Genomic DNA, 19,668 nt, shown 5'->3' on the forward strand with positions numbered 1-19,668 from the left:
AACTTGTATATCACATGAAATATGTCCATATCAAATATCCATGTCATTAATCCACTTAATTTCTTAGGTCATATTTCTTTTCATCCCGAATGGTGATATCCTCTGTAACCAGTATCAATGTCTCTCTTGTATTTTCTATGATCTATTTACCCTTGACATTATTTGCATTGTCTTTGTCAATATCCCAACCTATTGTAAATCCCCATGATGGTGTGGCTGCAGATTCAACAGTTGTATGGGATCGGTTGAATACCTACATATCCTGATCCTCTTTTCTATCCTTGGTATTCTCATCTTAGTCTCAAGCATCTCTGTCAAAGCATGTCACATGCAATACTTTACATCCATCAAATTCAATCTTATCATGTCCAAAAACATGTCCTATAGGACCATCTTGCAAAAACCTGCTCATATCTCGTGAACCATAACTCAGATTACTAAGCTTTAAAAAGAAAAAATGTAGCCCATTGGCAATCTATAACTTTTCTGAGGACACCTAGACCAAATTGTGAAGATTTCAGCCGCTAAAATTTTCTACGCAATGTGCAATTGTTCATTACAACATGTAGTCCCAGCCAAACATCAACCTTCCCAACTCTGTATCTCCTACATATGAACTCAGATGTCAACTAAACTTTGTAGGACCCTTCCCAAGGTATAAGAGGCCATTCCAGATGCATTGGTCACCAATAATCCTCTCCCAATTAAAACAGTTTTAAACATCTTCAATTCAGCCATGCCTGTCCATTGTAGTTTCCTATAGCCATATTGCCCTCCTGGGTTACACATCCACTGGATAGTCGACCAATAAGGTATACATACATGGAAGACATCCCCTTTGACTTTAAATAACTTGTATATCACATGAAATATGTCAATATCAAATATCCGTGTCATTAATCCACTTAATTTTCTTAGGCCATATTTCTTTGCATCCCCAATGGTGATATCCTCTGTAACCAGTATCAATGTCTCTCTTGTATCTTCTATGATCTATTTACCCTTGACATTATCTACATTGTCTTTCTTAGTATCCCAACCTACTGCAAATCCCTATGATGGTGTGGCCGTAGATTAAACAGCTGTATGGGATCAGTTGAATGCCTGATGGACCTAAAAATGGGCCGACACTGGCTCATGCACTAGCCGGACCTCGTCACTATGCACAAGACAACCCCTCGGCCTCGCGGCCAGGAGCGTTTATCAAAATCTCTGCCTTCCTAAACATTGCGTTTGTAATACATTGTAGTCCAACTGATCCTAGCCCACTACTCCTCAGAGGGAGTCCCTTTCACATAGCCAAAAGGCTCGAATCACATACACATGGGGTTCCTCCTACGGCTGAATGCCGTCAACCCTCTGCGACTCTCCTACACCTTGGGGATTGGCCCCTCGATGCGTCGCTCAACACTTAGACATTCCGCACAAACGTCGCTCAAGGTACCAAATAAACGTGTCCAGGAATGTACCGTTGTCCTTACTTGATTTCCCCTCTAGGATCCCACGACTAGCCTATAGCATGGGTATCTCACTGCCTCTCAACGTAGGTCATGTCCTCATAAACCAATTGCAATGCATGTCCAGGAGCTGATCACTGATACTTTTAAATTCTTTTCCATGCTCCATGCATTTGGTGGATGTCTAGTGCTCAAACATTTAGCAAAACAGTATCATGCACAAGTGCAAAAACATCCCTTTCATGGTTTCTTTCTAACGATTGTATGCTTCGTTGCATGGCATTTTACGGTTTTTTCCATTAAATTTCATATCAAAAGCGGACAAAACCGAACTAAAACACGGAAGCAAGGCTGATCTGAAGCAAATCTTCATGCCTCAGCCTCACTATACATTCACGGACATTACTCATAATTCTCCTAATTTTTCGAAGCCCAAAATATAATTTTCCCCTATTTTTTAGGGTTTTTCCACCATTTTCTTGCAATTTTTCCCATTTTCTCCCATTTTTTAATTGCTGAAAATTAAGTTCAGTTTATGGCTGTTGCCCTTAGTTCATTTCAGTAGAAAAAGAATTTTAGTAGGTGTGGATTAATTTATTGCATCATTTTTAGCCCAAAAAAACCCTATTTTCCTTCATTTTTATAGTTTTTCGTGTCTCGGTTTTCCATTTTCTGCTATCCCACACATGTTTTTCTGATTTTTAAATGATGAACAGCCAGAAAACAGCTCAAAGCACGACATACTCAAAACTCAATCCATATAAACACATTTTTATCAACCAAATTTGCACCAAAAGGCCATTTTCTTTGAAAAAACAATGATTACCGTGTCTTGCGGGTTTTTCCATTAAATTTGGCACGTCCCACGACTGATTTCCAGCCATGAATTCCACTTGGAATCAGCAATCTACAATGATTACGCATTGCCCTTCAATCTCGTCAAGAATCGGCATCCATCCGGCTATCCATTTCCATTCTACTCTTCCACGCATGAACGGGGGTTAAGAGGAGAGAGAAGGAGGAGAGAGAAAGATTGATTTTCTCTCTCTCTCTACAGTCCACCATTGCGGGAGCAGAGACCGGCGATACGGAGCGTAGGATTGATGCAGAAGCCTGGCATGATCATCTTCATGGCTTGTGTGTCAAGCCTCATCATGATTGGGGGGGAGGCGATTTTTTCGGCGGCTGAAAAACAGCCGCCGCCCCCCCCTACATCACGTTTTTTTGAAGGGGGGGGGGTGCCAAAGGTCACCCCCCCCTCTCTTTCACCTCTTGGAATTTCCAATTTGGGCCCCCTTTTGGGCACCCTGGCCGGTTTCGGGCCATCTTCCGCGTACGGACTCCGATCGTCAGTCTGAAAATTTCTATGAACTCGTCTCAACATCCCGCACTGACCGGCAGCTCCACTGATTGGCACAGGCACACGAAAAAATTATGAAAATTCTCAGAGTGTCGTACGGGCGCCCGTCAAGCACTTGACGCTTAAAATCGTCCTAGGTCGAGCTGCCACCTTCGTGGTTGAGCATTTTCCCCCGCATTTCCACATTTTTCTCCTATTTTTAGGCACGTTCCGGGGCCTAAAATCCATCCTTCATTGGCGACCACGGGATAGGACGACTCAGTCCGTCGAACCCACGAACATATCTACACATAAACAACCAAAGAAGCATCAAACTGATACAAAACAAATATATAATAAAAGTCAGCACAATGCTCCCCCTACCCCTGGACAGAACCAAGGCATGACATCCACAAGGAATAGGCCTAGCATCATCTAATAGAAGATCCGAAGTGAGTCACTAACCAGCTGCTCCAACACAACCAAACTAAAAAAAACCTATCAAAGAGGTTGCCCTAAGTGGTAGTCTGAACTACTTACCAACTAAAGACAACACAACCAGGAGCTCCTACAAGGCGAGGACTCCTATAGCCTGATCAAGGAGTATTTTCTTCCAGTATATTTCTTCTTTTAGGGTTTTTATTTTATTAACATACTTGGGCATGTAAAAAGGAGGGAGCTGAGCGTAGTGACCCAAGGAGAACAGGGCATCGGTCTCAGGACCTGTCTCGGCACCCAAGAACCTACCAAGCCCTCGCAAGGCGACACTTAATCCTTTTCTAACACTCACTTTTATTTTTGCTCCAACCTTCCTTGTTTTGGTATTATTTTTCCAGCAAGAAGCCACCCCTAGGAAGACAAGGTATCGGCCCCGGGTCTGACTCGTCCCCAGGAACCTACCAAGCCCTCGCAAGGCAATGAGCAACTGCTTATATATTTTCATTCCTTTTCTTTTCTTTGATAGGGGTTAGAACCCCTTTTTACACACCTTCGTATTTATAGTCATCTTTTAGCAATGAGCCTCACTACTAACAAGAACTCCTAGAACGGCTGCCTAGCAGGCTAGCAGAAAAGGGCCATTAGGGCTTCCTTCTAAAACAGGTCTTTCGATGCCTGACAATGTCTTTATAGGAGGCAATGACTACCCTGACCTCCCTCAAACATACTTAGCCTAAACCTGGGACTTCATGCCTTGGTTGCCGGTCCCCAACAAAATGTACCCCCTTGACAAGTACAAATACAAATATAACAGTAAAGAAAGATACTCGTAAAGGAGAGGTATCACCTGGATTGGCCACAAGAAGTTTCCATCGATGCCGCGACAAAGGCTCCCTCCAAGCTTCACCAAAGTCCACGAACCACAAAATCTGTCCAGCACAACACTAAAACAAAAACCCAATTAAACGCACCCGCACTAGACAGGGAAATGGCCCTCTTGGCCTAATGAAATCATACATGTCTTTGCTACAAAACTGAATCGGCCCTCTTGGCCTAATGAAATCAAACAATACTATGCATAACATCCTCCTGGAAACAACCATGATAGACATCAAAGCATACCATTCCCAGGGGAACAAAGGCTCGTAGCCCTAAACTAGGTGCATTAGATTATGACCTATCCCTCTTGCGTATATCGCAAGAGGTGTTCGCATCACATGTCGACTAACCATTCTGTGGGTACATGATAATAAAGGCAGATGAGTCTCACTTACCCTTTGCATCACCCAAAGCAACCATCGTCTGCCAAAGAGGGCATGTTCAGAAAGCATACCCCACAAACGACCAAGTCCTGTCTCACCATCAATAGATATATCGGGACAGGGGCCACAATTAAAGAAGAGGTCTTCTTCATACAGAAAATTAGCCAATGAATCGGCAAACTGATTCCAATTCCGTGGAATCAGCTGAAAAGACACTCTATCGAATTCGTCTAGCAGGGCTAAGGCAATATGATGGTACATACAAAGGATGGGGTTCCGTACCATGTACATCCCATTGAGTTGATTTAAAACCAACTGAGAGTCCCCTTTCACCAATAACTGACGGATACCACCCTTCTTTGCAATATTCAAACCCATAATCAGGGCTTTGTATTCTGCCATATTATTGGTAAAATTCTCCCCGAGATAAGCAGCTAACTTCATGACAATGCGTCGTCGGGGGTCTCGGATGACAACTCCTACACTTCCTTTTTTGGATGCACCCCTGGATGCCCCATCAAAGTACAACGTGTACGTCCATAAAGGGTTTACATATCCCGCCATCCGGAACTCTACTCGTAATTATGGTAATCGAAATTCAGCATATTCAACGGGTGGACTGTAGGCTCCATCCCTCCATCATCATTGAATTCAACAGGGATGCTCGTCAAAATTTGTAGGCAGTGATGGCAGAAGACCTTGATCTCCCAAATAAATGTCCCGCCTTCTTGCTCAATCACCTTGTATCCTTTGCTCCACCAAATGAGCTTTCCCTGATGATACCTTTGTTCCAAATATGGGTGTTCTAAATAAGGGATCAGACGACCCATCAACTCCTTTCACGATTTCCTTGCAGATGTTTGATCGATCTCGCCTAGACCTGCAAGGCAGTCATAGCATTAGTGCAATTAGAAATAATAAGGTTTAATCTTATTAAGATTAACCTTATTTTTAAATTCTATCCCCTCAAGGCCAGCTAACAAGACTGTGGATTTATTCTTTCCTATTCTAACGATCCTATAGGGCCCATCCCATTTAGGCTCTAGCTTGCCTGGAAATAATTCACGTCGTGCATCATAATACAGAACAAGCTGTCCTTTCTTGAAGGTGTATTTATTGGCTTTGAGGTCGTGTAGCTGCTTCATTCGGCGCTTCGCCACTTCTTGGTGCAATAAGCTCTGCAACTTAAGCTCATCTAAATGTGCCAGTGTCGTCAAGCGCTCAAAAAGTGCGTCTTTATCGCTCAAAGAATGATTGATGGCAAACCGAATAGTCGGCAGCTCAATCTCTAAAGGCAAGACACACTCCTCCCCATATACTAACTTGAACGGGGTATGGCCAGTGGCTCGTTTGAAAGTCGTATTATAGGCCCACACTGCCACGTATAACTTTTTATCCCAATCCCGTTTCTTTTCCGACACAATTTTGGACAGGATGCCCACAAGCTGCTTGTTGGTACTTTCAACCTGACCATTGGCTTGCGGATTATATGGGGTTGTCTTGTTATGCTTGATTTGCCACATCTCTGTCAAACCTTTGATCACCTTATTCAGGAAATGGGTTCCGCGGTCCGACACTAATTCTTTCGGCGGACCAAACCGGCATATTATCTGCTCTAAAAGGAAACTAGTAGTTTCTTTAGCATCATCTTTCCTTGTTACACGTGCTTCTGACCACTTTGTGAAGTAGTCAGTTGCGACAATGATGTACCTCTTTTGCGTAGTCGACGACGGAGTAATAGGACCCACAAAGTCTATTCCCCACTTCTCAAATGGAAGTATCGCCATAATAGGGGTGAGTGGTCGTTTCCTATTCTCTCGACTATCATGCCGTTGGCAAATATCGCATCGCTTAACATACGCAAACGCATCCTGGAAGATGGCAGGCCACCAATAACCTGCTCTTAAAGCCTTTTTGCTGTAAGCCATCCAGCAAAATGGCCACCGCAAGCAGAATCATGGCACTCTTCCAAAATGAATGGCACCTCGTCAGGCATCACACACCGGCGATAGATATCATCAACCCCTTGCCGATATAATGTACCTGCCATCAAGGCAAACTTTAACACTTGCTGCTTAATTTTCCTTCTCTCAGCTTTAGATAATTCGGATCCCGCCTCTCCTGTTGATAAATAATGCATTATTGCAGCATACCAGGAGGGAATAGATGCCGTATCTATTTTAAATAACAACTCCATGTCACTACCTTCAGCCACAGATTCTTTCGGCTCCCCAAAGTCCACAAGACATTCCACGATGCCTTGCAACCTTGGTGGCTTACTCTTGATTTCATAATCAAATTCCTGCAAAGTGATTAACCACTTTACTAGACGATCGGGCGGTTGTAGCTTATTCATCAATAGTCGAAGTCCCTCCGCCTTCGTATAAAGCACGACTTTCTCATAGAGAATGTAATGCCTGAATTTCTTGGTCCCAAAGACCATCGCTAGACACAATTTCTCCATGTAAGTATAATTGATTTCGGATACCCCTAGCTTCCGACTAGCAAAAGCAATCGGGTGGTACCACTTCTCTTCCCAAATTTGGGCTAAACAGCAGCTGATACTATACATGGTGGCTGCTGAAAATATATAAAACACCTCACCTCTTTTAGGTGCTTTTAAAACGGGCGCTCTTGCTAGCTCTTGTTTCACATCCTCGAATGCTACCTTACAAGGGTCACCCCATACAAACGAACAGCTAAAGGACAATAAATTTGTAAGCGGCAACGTTCTTTCTGCTAAGGCGTTGATGAATCTTTGGTAGTAACCAACCGAAGACAGAAAGCTATGAACTTCCTTCGGAGTGCGTGGTGGACCCATGGCAACTATAACTTTAACCTTCTCGGGGTCTGTCGCAATTCCCACCGAACTGACCACATGACCCAACAACAGCCCATAAGGTACTCCAAAAACACACTTCCATGGGTTTAGGGCGATGCAGAATTGTCTACAACGCTCGAAGCATTTTCTTAAAATGATCAACTGCCTCACTCTCACGGTAGCGGCCCCTAAGTCATCAATAAACACCTTCAACTCTTTAGGGGATATGTCACCGAATGTCTTATCCGCTGTTCGTTGCCAGGAACCAGGCGCATTGCATAAACCAAAGGCCATCACATGGTATGCAAAAGTACCAAATACAGTAATGAAAGTTGTTTTCAACTTGTCCTCTTCTGCAATTGCCATTTGGTTATATCCTGCAAAGCAATCCATAAACGAATATATATCCCTACCCGCTAATTGATCCAAAATCTGGTCAATAAATGGTAACGGGTAGTAGTCCTTAACTGTCTGCTTATTCAGCTCTCTAAAGTCTACACATAAACGGATTTGATTATTCTTCTTTTTTCTAATCACAACTGGTAAACACCATTCTGTGTGTTGCACAGGAAAAATCAAACCCGCTTTTCGAAGCTTCTGTAACTCTTCAAACAGGCCGTCCCTCAATTCGAAAGGCATACGCCTTACTTTCTACTGTACAGGACGACTGCCCTCTTTCAACGGAATTGTATGAACAACAAGACTAGGAGGAATGCCTCTCAACTCATCATAACTCCAGGCAAAGATATCACGGAATTCCTGGATCAAGGCCACATAGTTCTCCCTTTCTGCTGAGCTGAGCATAGAACCTAATTTGATTGGCCGCGAATCATCAAGCGTACCAAGGTCTGGCTCGATAACATCTGCATCTCTTATATGATCTTGGCCCTCTATCGGCTCGTTCAAAGTGATCTGATAGATGTCCTCTGTGGTGGATCCCTCTTTAGACTCATCACTCGATGATGTCTCACTGGCAGATAAATCTTCTAATGTCTCCAATTCTGTAGAAGATAGAGGAGCTCTCTTACTCTGCGGGGACTCAGGATAAGCATCAACCACCACACGCTGGGCACCTCTACCGAATATCAGTCGACTGGCGGGTATATCTACTTGGCAGTCCGCTTGCAAGATCCAAGGTCATCCGAGTAATACTTGGTAACTTGGCCGCCCTGCAAAACGAATCACCCTAAAGTCCAACATGCATTCTACATTTGCAACAGTGACATGGACCTTAGTAATGCAGCCTTCCGACTGTCTCAAACTATCATCTGCCATTCTAAGAATTGTGGAGGTATCTTTCTGAATCGCAAGACCCAACCTTTCCATCAGTTCAGAACTCATAATGTTAACAGATGATCCCGTTTCAACAATGGCATAATCTACTAATATCCCATCGACATAGGCTGCAACCCTTGGGCAATGCTTCTCAGCATGCTCGAACCAGTCATCACCAACTCGCGCAATACCCAAAGGTTCTACGATATACCCGGTACGTAGAATCTTTCTAAATTCCTTACGTACTCCTGGGGAAAGCTTAATAAGCTGTAAGAGATTCACATCCGGCTTGACTTCGCAAAGAGAGCTTGCCAAATCGAATTCATGATAGTTCGATAGAGCTCGCTTTTCACGCCAAACCATCCGCTCTTTAGGTCGCTGAACTAGCTTTATTGCCTCTTTCTTAACTTTCACCTTCTTCTTTGGTGGTTCCTTATCGGCTTTACTTTCTACGGGCTTCAAAGGTCCCCTTTCCATGGCAGGATCCAGAACTTGCGTTCCTTTGTCGCCTTGTTTAGGGTTTCCGTCGACAGGCTTATCCTTGTCGGCTTCTCTACCCTTTTGACCTCTTGTAAGGACAGCTCGTAGATTAGAGGTTTCAGCATCATTAACGCGTACAGCCTCAATCAAACTAACCCCACTACCACTCAGTAGCTCTTCCAATGTAGTCTTTGGTCGTTGAAGTATTTGTTTAGGCCCATCTTCTCGCTGTGAATCATTTCCTTGGGCACGATGATTAACAGGCCCTGGTTGCCGACTTCCTCGCTGGAGGGAACTGATCTTACTCCAGCAAGTAGCTGCTAAATGGCCAGATTTTCCACAAATGTCACACTTAACATTTGGGCAATTCCTTGGATAGTGCTGCCCACCACACCATTTGCAACTAAACCTCGAAGGTGCACCCTCATCTGGGTATCTACTTCCTATCAAATTTTGTTGTTTTTTAAGGAAGTTGACATCAATGGCTATTTGCCGATACTGCTCCGTAATCATGTCGGTATAATGCTTCATCATGTCCTTAACCTCGCCAAGAACATTGGAAGAACTCGACTCATAGCCTTGGTCATTACCCTGTCGTTCCATCGGCCTAACAATTCGATTAGGCACTGGTTGTTGAGCCACAGGCATGGTATTAGCATTGACTGCCTGGCCTCCACCACTTGGAGCCATTTGACTGCCCGTATGCATCGATATGCTAGGGGGAGCTGGTAATAAAGGGACATTCTGCATCATGTTTCCTCTCCCATTAGGGTTAGCCATCGCCATCCCTTGGCTACTACTGCCATTGGCCATTGACACATTATTTCCCAATACTAAACCCATGTTTGAATTGCCTCGAGAAGCATAGGCTGCTTGTAGTCGGGATTCCACCTCTTGTGCTCGTGTAATAGCAGTATCTATATCCCCCAAAGGGACACTACTCAACTGCAATTGGATATTAAAGTCCAAACCATGAAGGAAATATTGCAATTGGGCAGCTGCGGGGATAGGAATAGAGGTGTCCAACTTATGGAAAACCTCTTTTATCTTCTTCGCATAAGCACGAATATCCTTGTGTGGTTCTTGACGGGTCACGTTGAGTACACACAACCAATATTGCCCACCCCTTTCAGGGGCAAACTCCCTTCGAAAAGCTCCATAAAATGCATCAATGTTCAATATGGTTCCGGCTTCTAAACCATGATACCATATAGCGGCTCTTCCTTTGAGAGTCATATTGAAGAACATCATTAAATGTCCTTCTTCTTGGATGCGACAGTTAAACATCAGCTTTTGAAACTCCCTAATGTGGAGTTCCGCATCTTCCTCAACTAACCCATTAAAAATGGGTGGCGGGTAACCTAGAGCCGGCAAATCCGTCGTTCCTGCTAGAATTGCAATAGGCTGCGCCATGACGAGGATTGGATTTGCACTAGGAATAGGGGACGGTGGGGTTACACCTCCCGCACTTGACGTGGACTGGCTTATAAAAGGAAGGGGAGCACTAGAGCTTCCACCTTCTCCTAACTTACTGCTTGTGGCCCCAAGACCACTAGATCCACTCCCTCGTAAGGGTTCAGCACTGCTACGCTTAGGGGAATATCTCCTAAAAATTTTAGCTCGTCGCCTAGCTCTTTCGTCTCTTTCTTGCTTTTGGATTTCTGCTAGACGATGCTTATCGATAAATAACGGATCAATCACAGTATCCTTTGGCATAAACTGCTAGTTGGTCCCTAGACAACCAGGATTCGAGGACCACCACTTTTAAGCGGCTCCCGGCAGACGCACCACTGATGGACCTAAAAACGGGCCGGCACTGGCTCATGCACTAGCGGACCTCGTCACTATGCACAAGACAACCCCTCGGCCTCGCGGCCAGGAGCGTCTATCAAAATCTCTGCCTTCCTAAACATTGCGTTTGTAATACGTTGTAGTCCAACTGATCCTAGCCCACTACTCCTCAGAGGGAGTCCCTTTCACATAGCCAAAAGGCTCGAATCACATACACATGGGGTTCCTCCTACGGCTGAATGCCATCAACCCTCTGCGACTCTCCTACACCTTGGGGATTGGCCCCTCGATGAGTCGCTCAACACTTAGACATTCCGCACAAACGTCGCTCAAGGTACCAAATAAACGTGTCCAGGAATGTACCATTGTCCTTACTTGATTTCCCCTCTAGGATCCCATGACTAGCCTACAGCATGGGTATCTCACTGCCTCTCAACGTAGGTCATGTCCTCATAAACCAATTGCAATGCATGTCCAGGAGCTGATCACTAATACTTTTAAATTCTTTTCCATGCTCCATGCATTTGGTGGATGTCTAGTGCTCAAACATTTAGCAAAACAGTATCGTGCACAAGTGCAAAAACATCCCTTTCATAGTTTCTTTCTAACGATTGTATGCTTCGTTGCATGGCATTTTACGGTTTTTTCCATTAAATTTCATATCAAAAGCGGACAAAACCGAACTAAAACACGGAAGCAAGGCTGATCTGAAGCAAATCTTCATGCCTCAGCCTCACTATACATTCACGGACATTACTCATAATTTTCCTAATTTTTCGAAGCCCAAAATATAATTTTCCCATATTTTTTAGGGTTTTTCCACCATTTTCTTGCAATTTTTCCCATTTTCTCCCATTTTTTAATTGCTGAAAATTAATTTCAGTTTATGGGCTGTGGCCCTTAGTTCATTTCAGCAGAAAAAGAATTTTAGTAGGTGTGGATTAATTTATTGCATCATTTTTAGCCCAAAAAAACCCTATTTTCCTTCATTTTTATGGTTTTTCGTGTCTCGGTTTTCCATTTTCTGCTATCCCACACATGTTTTTCTGATTTTTAAATGATGAACAGCTAGAAAACAACTCAAAGCACGACATACTCAAAACTCAATCCATATGAACACATTTTTATCAACCAAATTTGCACCAAAAGGCCATTTTCTTTGAAAAAACAATTATTACCATGTCTTGTGGGTTTTTCCATTAAATTTGGCACGTCCCACGACTGATTTCCAGCCATGAACTCCACTTGGAATCAGCAATCTACAATGATTACGCATTGCCCTTCAGTCTCGTCAAGAATCGTCATCCATCCGGCCATCCATTTCCATTCTGCTCTTCCAAGCATGAACAGGGGTTAAGAGGAGAGAGAAAGACTGATTTTCTCTCTCTCTCTACAGTCCACCATTGCGGGAGCGGAGACCGGCGATACGGAGCGTAGGATTGATGCAGAAGCCTAGCATGATCATCTTCATGGCTTGTGTGTCAAGCCTCATCATGATTGGGGGGGGGGGGGCGCGATTTTTTCGGCGGCTGAAAAACAGCCGCCGCCCCCCCCTACATCACGTTTTTTTGAAGGGGGGGTGCCAAAGGTCACCCCCCCTCTCTTACACCTCTTGGAATTTCCAATTTGGGCCCCCTTTTGGCACCCCGGCCGGTTTCGGGCCATCTTCCGCGTAACTCGTCTCGACATCCCGCACTGACCGGCAGCTCCACTGGCTGGCACAGGCACACGGAAAAATTATGAAAATTCTCGGAGTGTCGTACGGGCGCCCGTCAAGCACTTGACGCTTAAAATCATCCTAGGTCGAGCTGCCGCCTTCGTGGTTGAGCATTTTCCCCCGCATTTCCACATTTTTCTCCTATTTTTGGGCACGTTCCGGGGCCTAAAATCCATCCTTCAATGCTTGCATATCATGATCCTCTTTCCTATCCTTGGTACCCTCATCTCAATCTCAAACATCTCTGTCAAAGCATATGTCACATGCAATACTTTACATCCATCTGATTCAATATTATCCTGTCCAAAAAATTGTCCTATAGGACCACCCTGCAGAAAACTACTCATATCTCTTGAACCATAACTCGGATTACCAAGCTTTAAAAAGAAAAAATGTAGCCCCACTGTCAATACACAAATTTTCTAAGACACTTGGACCAAATTGTGAAGATTTCAGCCCCTAAAATTTTATACACAACCTGTAATTGTTCATTACTGCATGTAGTCCCACAGCCAAACATCGACCTTTTCGATTTTTTATCTCCTACATGTGAACTCAGATGCCAACCAAACTTTGTAGGACCCTTCCCAAGGTATAAAAGGCCATTCTAGATGCATCAGTCACCAATAATCCTCTCCCAATTAAAAGAATTTTAAACATCTTTAGTTCAGCCCTACCTGTCCATCGTAGTCTCCTATATCGCCCTCCTGGGTTAAGCATCCACTAGATAGTCGACCAATAAGGTATACATACATGCAAGTCAACCCCTTTGATTTTAAATAACTTTTATATCAAATGGAATATGTCAATATCAAAGATCCACGTCATTAATCCACTTAATTTGCTTAGGCCATATTTCTTTGCATCACGAATGGTGATATCTTTTGTAACTTGTATCAATGTCTCTCTTGTATATTCTATGATCTATTTACCCTTGACATTATTTGCATTGTCTTTGTCAGTATCCCAACCTACTGTAAATCCCCATGATGGTGTGTCCGTAGATTCAACACCTGTATGGGATCGATTGAATGCCAGAGCTTGCTTCTTTCTCTTTTTGAGTTTTGCAAGTTTTGTGCTCATGCATGTTAGATGTATCAGCACCACCACAGAGGTTGGGAAGATATTGGCATCTCTCTTTTGGATATAGAAATTCGGGCATCAATTATCTCTCGATTTGAAGCTACAACATTGACATATGATGTGTTCTACACTAGTCTTCTTACTTCTCATAGCCTGAAGACTCTCATTTGAGAGAAGCTTGTCCCATTGATGTGTGTTGGGGCTGGGGCTGATTGTTGTAGCCTTGTACCTTCAACCATTGTAGTCACATTGTTCTTTCTCTCTTTTGCATTCTCTCTTTGTCTCCTCCTCTCCATGATCACTTTCCTCTTTGCGTTGCGCACTCTCACAAGTTCATACCATCCAACTTGTCGGATGCGGGTAGAGAGGGTAGGATTGGCACTTGCTCAGAAGATGCCATCAATGCCAATCAGGGATTGGAAGCCCCTGAAGAATATAGCAGGAAAAAGTGATAGGATGGTGGTCGGTCTGAATCATCTCGAGCCACACAATCCCAAAGCATACACATCGGCCATTTATGTCCTTTAATTAAGTACTTGAAAGAAAGTAAATAAGATGCTGCCACTGGAGTGAAAGCAACCAATAAGAGGCATCCTCGGAGTAATCTGAGTCCTTCGAGCCATGACACAAAAGAAAGCCGACTTGGGCAAGGTAGATGGGGAGTATCCCATGCCAAAAGGAACATACAATGCTAAGCAGAGAGATGGAGCAGTAAATGCAGAGGGAAACAAGTCTTCAACCTATAAATGTCACTGGGTTGGTCAAGAACTAGGAGTGCCTCGAAATGGAGTCCTTGCAATAAATGCAAATTTGTCCTATTGCTAGCATGATAGAGAGGCCGCCCAAACTACTGAGGTGCTGCCTAGGTCTGGAAAGACTAACCCAATGTGAAATGTAAAAATAAAGATAATCCATCTATCTAAAAAAATAGGTCGCCCACAAAGTGTGCTGCCCAAACTGCTAAGGTGGTGCCCAGTGAGAAGCCTACTAGCCAAGTGCAAAAACACAACACAAAATTGATTGGAGTGTTGAACCTATTTCCTAGAAGGTTGTTGTTTTGCTAGGCTGTAGGAGGAGACCCTTGGTCTGAAAACATGGCATAAGAAGATGGTTTTCTTGTACAAACACAAGTTTGTTGAGCCTAGTTTGAGGTCACTCTGGATAGCGTTGTCAGAGTGTGTAAGGTTAAAGGTCTATCACAGGGCTAAAATATAGAGGGTATAGAGATTTTGAGTCCTAGAATAGGATGAAAGAAAGAGAATATAAATATTAGATGAATCCAAAGACAATAATCAAGGCACAATCCAAAGATCTTGTATCACATGTAGCTCAACAACACAATGTCATTACATCCATATAATATGCCCAAATCCTAGGCATGAAGACACTTGGGATGCTAGCCCATAACACACTCTGAGACTATGACTTAGATATACTCTAACTTTCATCAATATCTCTACTCCAAAATCAATGACATATGCCTCATGTATCCATGCATATAACAAAATCCCTATAGTAAATGTTGGGCGTCATCACTCGAAAGTGCTATCATCCATGAGAAAGCATCAATATGTCTGTTGACCCATTATGGGCCTTCAAAATCCATTTTAGCCCTTTCAAACAGATTTATTACAACAGCATTAAAACATACATATGCTACCCAAAAATCACTCCAAAGCATGTACTTTGGTTATGGCAATCATCTATCAACCATAGAGCACCAATAGCATTCAATGGGAGTCTTTGAACACCATAAATCAATCTGGAAAACCCTATGGACAATGGATACCCCACTGTATACATAGTTTAGACAATAATAAACTATCATAATCTCTCACTTTGAAGCCTCTATGAAATCTCTGGGAGTACTACCATGCATATAACAAAATCCCTGTAGTAAATGATGGATATCATTACCCGGAAGTGCTATTATCCATTAAAAAACATCAATATCTCTATCAACCCATTATGGACCTTCAAAATCCATTTCATCCTTTTTAGAAAAATTCATTACAACAACATTAAAACATACACATTCTTCCCAAAAATCACTCGAAAGCATGTACTTTGGTTCTGAAAATCATCTATCAACCATAGAGCATTAGTATTATTCAATGAGTCTTTGAAGACCATAAATCAATCTAGAAAACCCTATGGAAAGTATATATACTCTACTATACACCTAGTTTAGACAACAGTAAACTATCACAAGCTCTCACTTTGAAGCCTCTATGCAATCTCTAGGAGTATCTGTGATCTGTATGTAATGTCTATGTTTACCCTTTGTATGAAAGATGAGCTATCCCAGCTCAAAGCTTCTAGATTTCTTTTTGTTTTATTTTCTTAATCACGAAGTATATACATATGTTCTGTTAGATATGCTCAATGCCCCACCCTCATAAGGTGCCACCAATGATCCATGGTGCTCAAAGTTGTAAGGCCCCCATTATGAGGAGAAGCCAAATGTGAGCTCGGACATTGGTTGAGTCCTGATTGTATATCAGATGAGGTCTATGTGACCGGATGGTAAAAAGGTAACCATTGTGGGTCTAATCTTTGGGTTGGATGACTAAGTAGTTAAGTTGGTAGCAACTCGAGGTACATTGCATCAAGTTGCAGGGTAAGGGACTTAAAAGGGGCCCCTGGTAGTGCCCCGGGCCTGACAGTAAAGGGAATTTTCCCTAGAATATTCCCTGGCCAACTAGTGGAGGCTCATATGGTAGGTCGGTCATGCTGACCTAACCACCTTCACGGGCTATAAAAGCTAAACCCCTTCACAGCCATCGATTATCTAACTTTCAACTAGTCAGAGTTGTTCTAGCTAGCCTTAAGCTCTTCACCTATCTTTTGTCTAGATCACCATCTAAGCTTCACTGTGGAAGCGTAAGGTGGATAGATCCATCTCTGTATCAATTTTTTGGAGCTAAATAAATTTTCTAATTCTCCTCTTATCTGTTGCTCTCTTATCTGTTGTGTACTCTCTATCTCTATCTCTTTCTCAGATTCTGTTCGCTGCACCATGTAATTTTTACATGTTCAACATATGGGTGAGCAAAACATGTCTTCAGCATGTGCATGAGATGATAGAAATGTATGATATTGATCATAGTAGGTTCAATTCGCAAAAGGGTTCTCCCCAAGACATCTAGGACTACATGCTCCTCCCACAATGGCACTGTCCTTTTTTTTTTCCTTTTGAATACACTACTGCGTTTCAAATAAAACTCCTTGTTTTTTTCTCTAAAGTTAGGCTATTGAGACTTAGTTAAGTCTCCCTTGTCCACTTAATTCTAATCTCATGCATGAAAACTCTAGTTCTTGACTTACTTGAGTCCTTCCCCAATATAGAATGATCAACATTTGTCAATTTTGGTACGGGCAATCTATTGCAGTGTCTTCTAGAACTTGTCTTTCACAATCCCATATGTAGACCACTGACATACTCAAAACACAACGGCGAATACACTTTCATACCAAAGCCATAAATCCCTTTGACAGCGTAGGCACCGTCCAATGAGTATGAAGGGTCACCATTGGATCAAACATAGGTGTGTATTGCAGTCTAGCTCAAAATGTAGCAAGGAAGGTGGCAGAAATAGGTTACCTTACACTGTAGAATGGTAAACACAAGGTCTTTAGCACCTAGAGATGTCGCCTAGCTAGTTGTAACATGAACATCAAGCTCCTCTTCATAGAGTTTGGCTCCCACACTATCAGGGGTAGTGTGTTTAACCACAAACCATGGGGGTCTTTGAGAATGAGCAAGATAGAAGATAAGATAGAAGTAAAATCACCAAGTGATTATAGAATATCTTTGGTTTAGAGAATGAATTGCCACACTTTTGAAAGTCTAAAATACAAGTTTTGCCACATATTCTATACCATGAAAGTATAAATTAGCTCTTAAAATCATCTATGGTTTAATCTATCAGCCCTTAGTCAATCTTTCGATCACCTGACTCAAGAAATGAGTTCCACAATCCAACTCCAACTCTTTTGACAGACCAAACCGATGGATTATCTATTCATGAAGAAAGCTATTAGTCTCATTTGCATCATTCTTCCTCGTCGCTCATGCTTTTAACCATTTTGTAAAATAGTCCATCTCGCTACTATGATATACCTCTTTTGTGTAGAGGACGATGGAATAATTGGATCTACAAAGTCAATGCCCCACTTCCCGAATGGTAATAAAGCCATAATAGGAGTCAATGGGTACTTTCAATTCTCTTCACTATCATGTCTCTAACAAATATTGCATCTCTTTACACATGCAAATGCATCTTGGAATATGGATGGCCATCAATATTGGGCTCTTTAGGCATTCTATGCAGCAAAGTGCCCTCCACAAGAGGAGTCATGAAACTCTTCCAAGATGAAAGGAACTTCATCAGGTATAGTACATCGATGATAAATATCATCTACCCTTTGCCAATATAGAGTTCATGCAATTAAGGCAAACTTTAAGGTTTGGCGTTTAGTTTTCCTTTTCTTGGCCTTAGATAAAGATGCTCCAATCTCTCTTGTGGATAGATAATGCATTATCATAGCACACTAGGATGGAATGGAGGTTGTGTCTATTTTAAACAAACCCTCAAGATTGTTAACTTTAGCCAATTGGCTCCCTAAAGTCTGTAAAACATTCTACAATGTCTTGTAACCTTGATGGTTTACTCTTAAAATCTAGTAATTGAATTCTTACAAAGTGATTAACCACTTTTCTAGGAAATTGAGAAATTGCAACTTGTTCAATAATAATCTCAACCATTCTACCTTTGTATAAAATACTACCTTCTTCTTGTACAACATATAGTGTCTAAATTTATTTGTGGCAAAGATTATCCTGAGGCACAATTTTTTCATAAATGTGTAATTAATTTTGGACACACCCAATTTGTGCGAGTGGTCAACACAATGAGATGGTACCATTTCTCATCCCATATTTGAGCTAAGCAATAGTTGATACTATACATTATGGCTACTGAAAACACATAGAACATCTTACCTCTTTTAGATGCTTTCAAGACTAGAGATTTAGCCAATTCTTGATTTACATCCTTGAAAGATATTTTGCATGTATCACTCCAAAAAAAAAAAGTTAAATGATAATAAATTTATCAATGATAATTTCCTTTTAGCTAGTGCATTAATGAATCATCAGTAATATCCGATTGAAAATAGGAAACTATGCACTTCCTTAGGGTTTTGCAATGGACTCATAATAACAATGACTTTATATTTTCTGGACTAGTCATGATTCCGGTTGAACTAACTACATAGTCCAATAGTAATCCATAGGCACTCCAAAATGCACATTTCCTTTGATTTAGAGCAATGCAAAACTTCTTGTAGAGCTCAAATCATTTTCTCAAAATTATGAACTATCTATCCCTAGTGGTAGTTGCCCCAAATCATCACTAAAAACTTTTAGCTCTTCTAGGAAAATGCCATCAAAGGTTTTTTCGATCGTGCGTTGCCAAGAACCCAATTCATTACATAATTCGAGGGCTATAACATGATATGTAAAGGCTTCAAACATAATTATAAACATCGTCTTAACTTATCCTCCTCTGTGATTGATGGCTATTTGATTATAGCTAGAAAAACAATCCAAAAAGGAGTATATATCCCTAATTCCTAGTTGATTTAAGATTTAATCAATTAATGGAAATGGATAATAATCCTTAACTACTTGTTTGTGAGCTCTCTAAAATCAACACAAAGTGGGATTTAATTGTTATTATTCTTCCTAAAATAACCACCAATGTACACCACTCTGTGTGTTGTATGGGAAATATCAAGCTAGCCTCACGTAATTTTTATAACTCTTCGAATAACCCATGCCTTAACTCAAAAGGGATGCACCTCACTTTTTGCACTGAGAGGTCGACTTTTCTCTTTTAGAAAAATAGTATGCATGGCTAAATTGGGAGGAATATCCCTCAATTTATCATAACTCTAGGTGAATATATCATGGAATTCTTGGATTAAGGACACATAGTCCT

The sequence above is a fragment of the Lygodium microphyllum genome, chromosome 13 (assembly GCF_053477565.2).
Source record: "Lygodium microphyllum isolate KBCC chromosome 13, Lygodium_microphyllum_v1.1.10, whole genome shotgun sequence".
Lineage (NCBI taxonomy): Eukaryota > Viridiplantae > Streptophyta > Polypodiopsida > Schizaeales > Lygodiaceae > Lygodium > Lygodium microphyllum.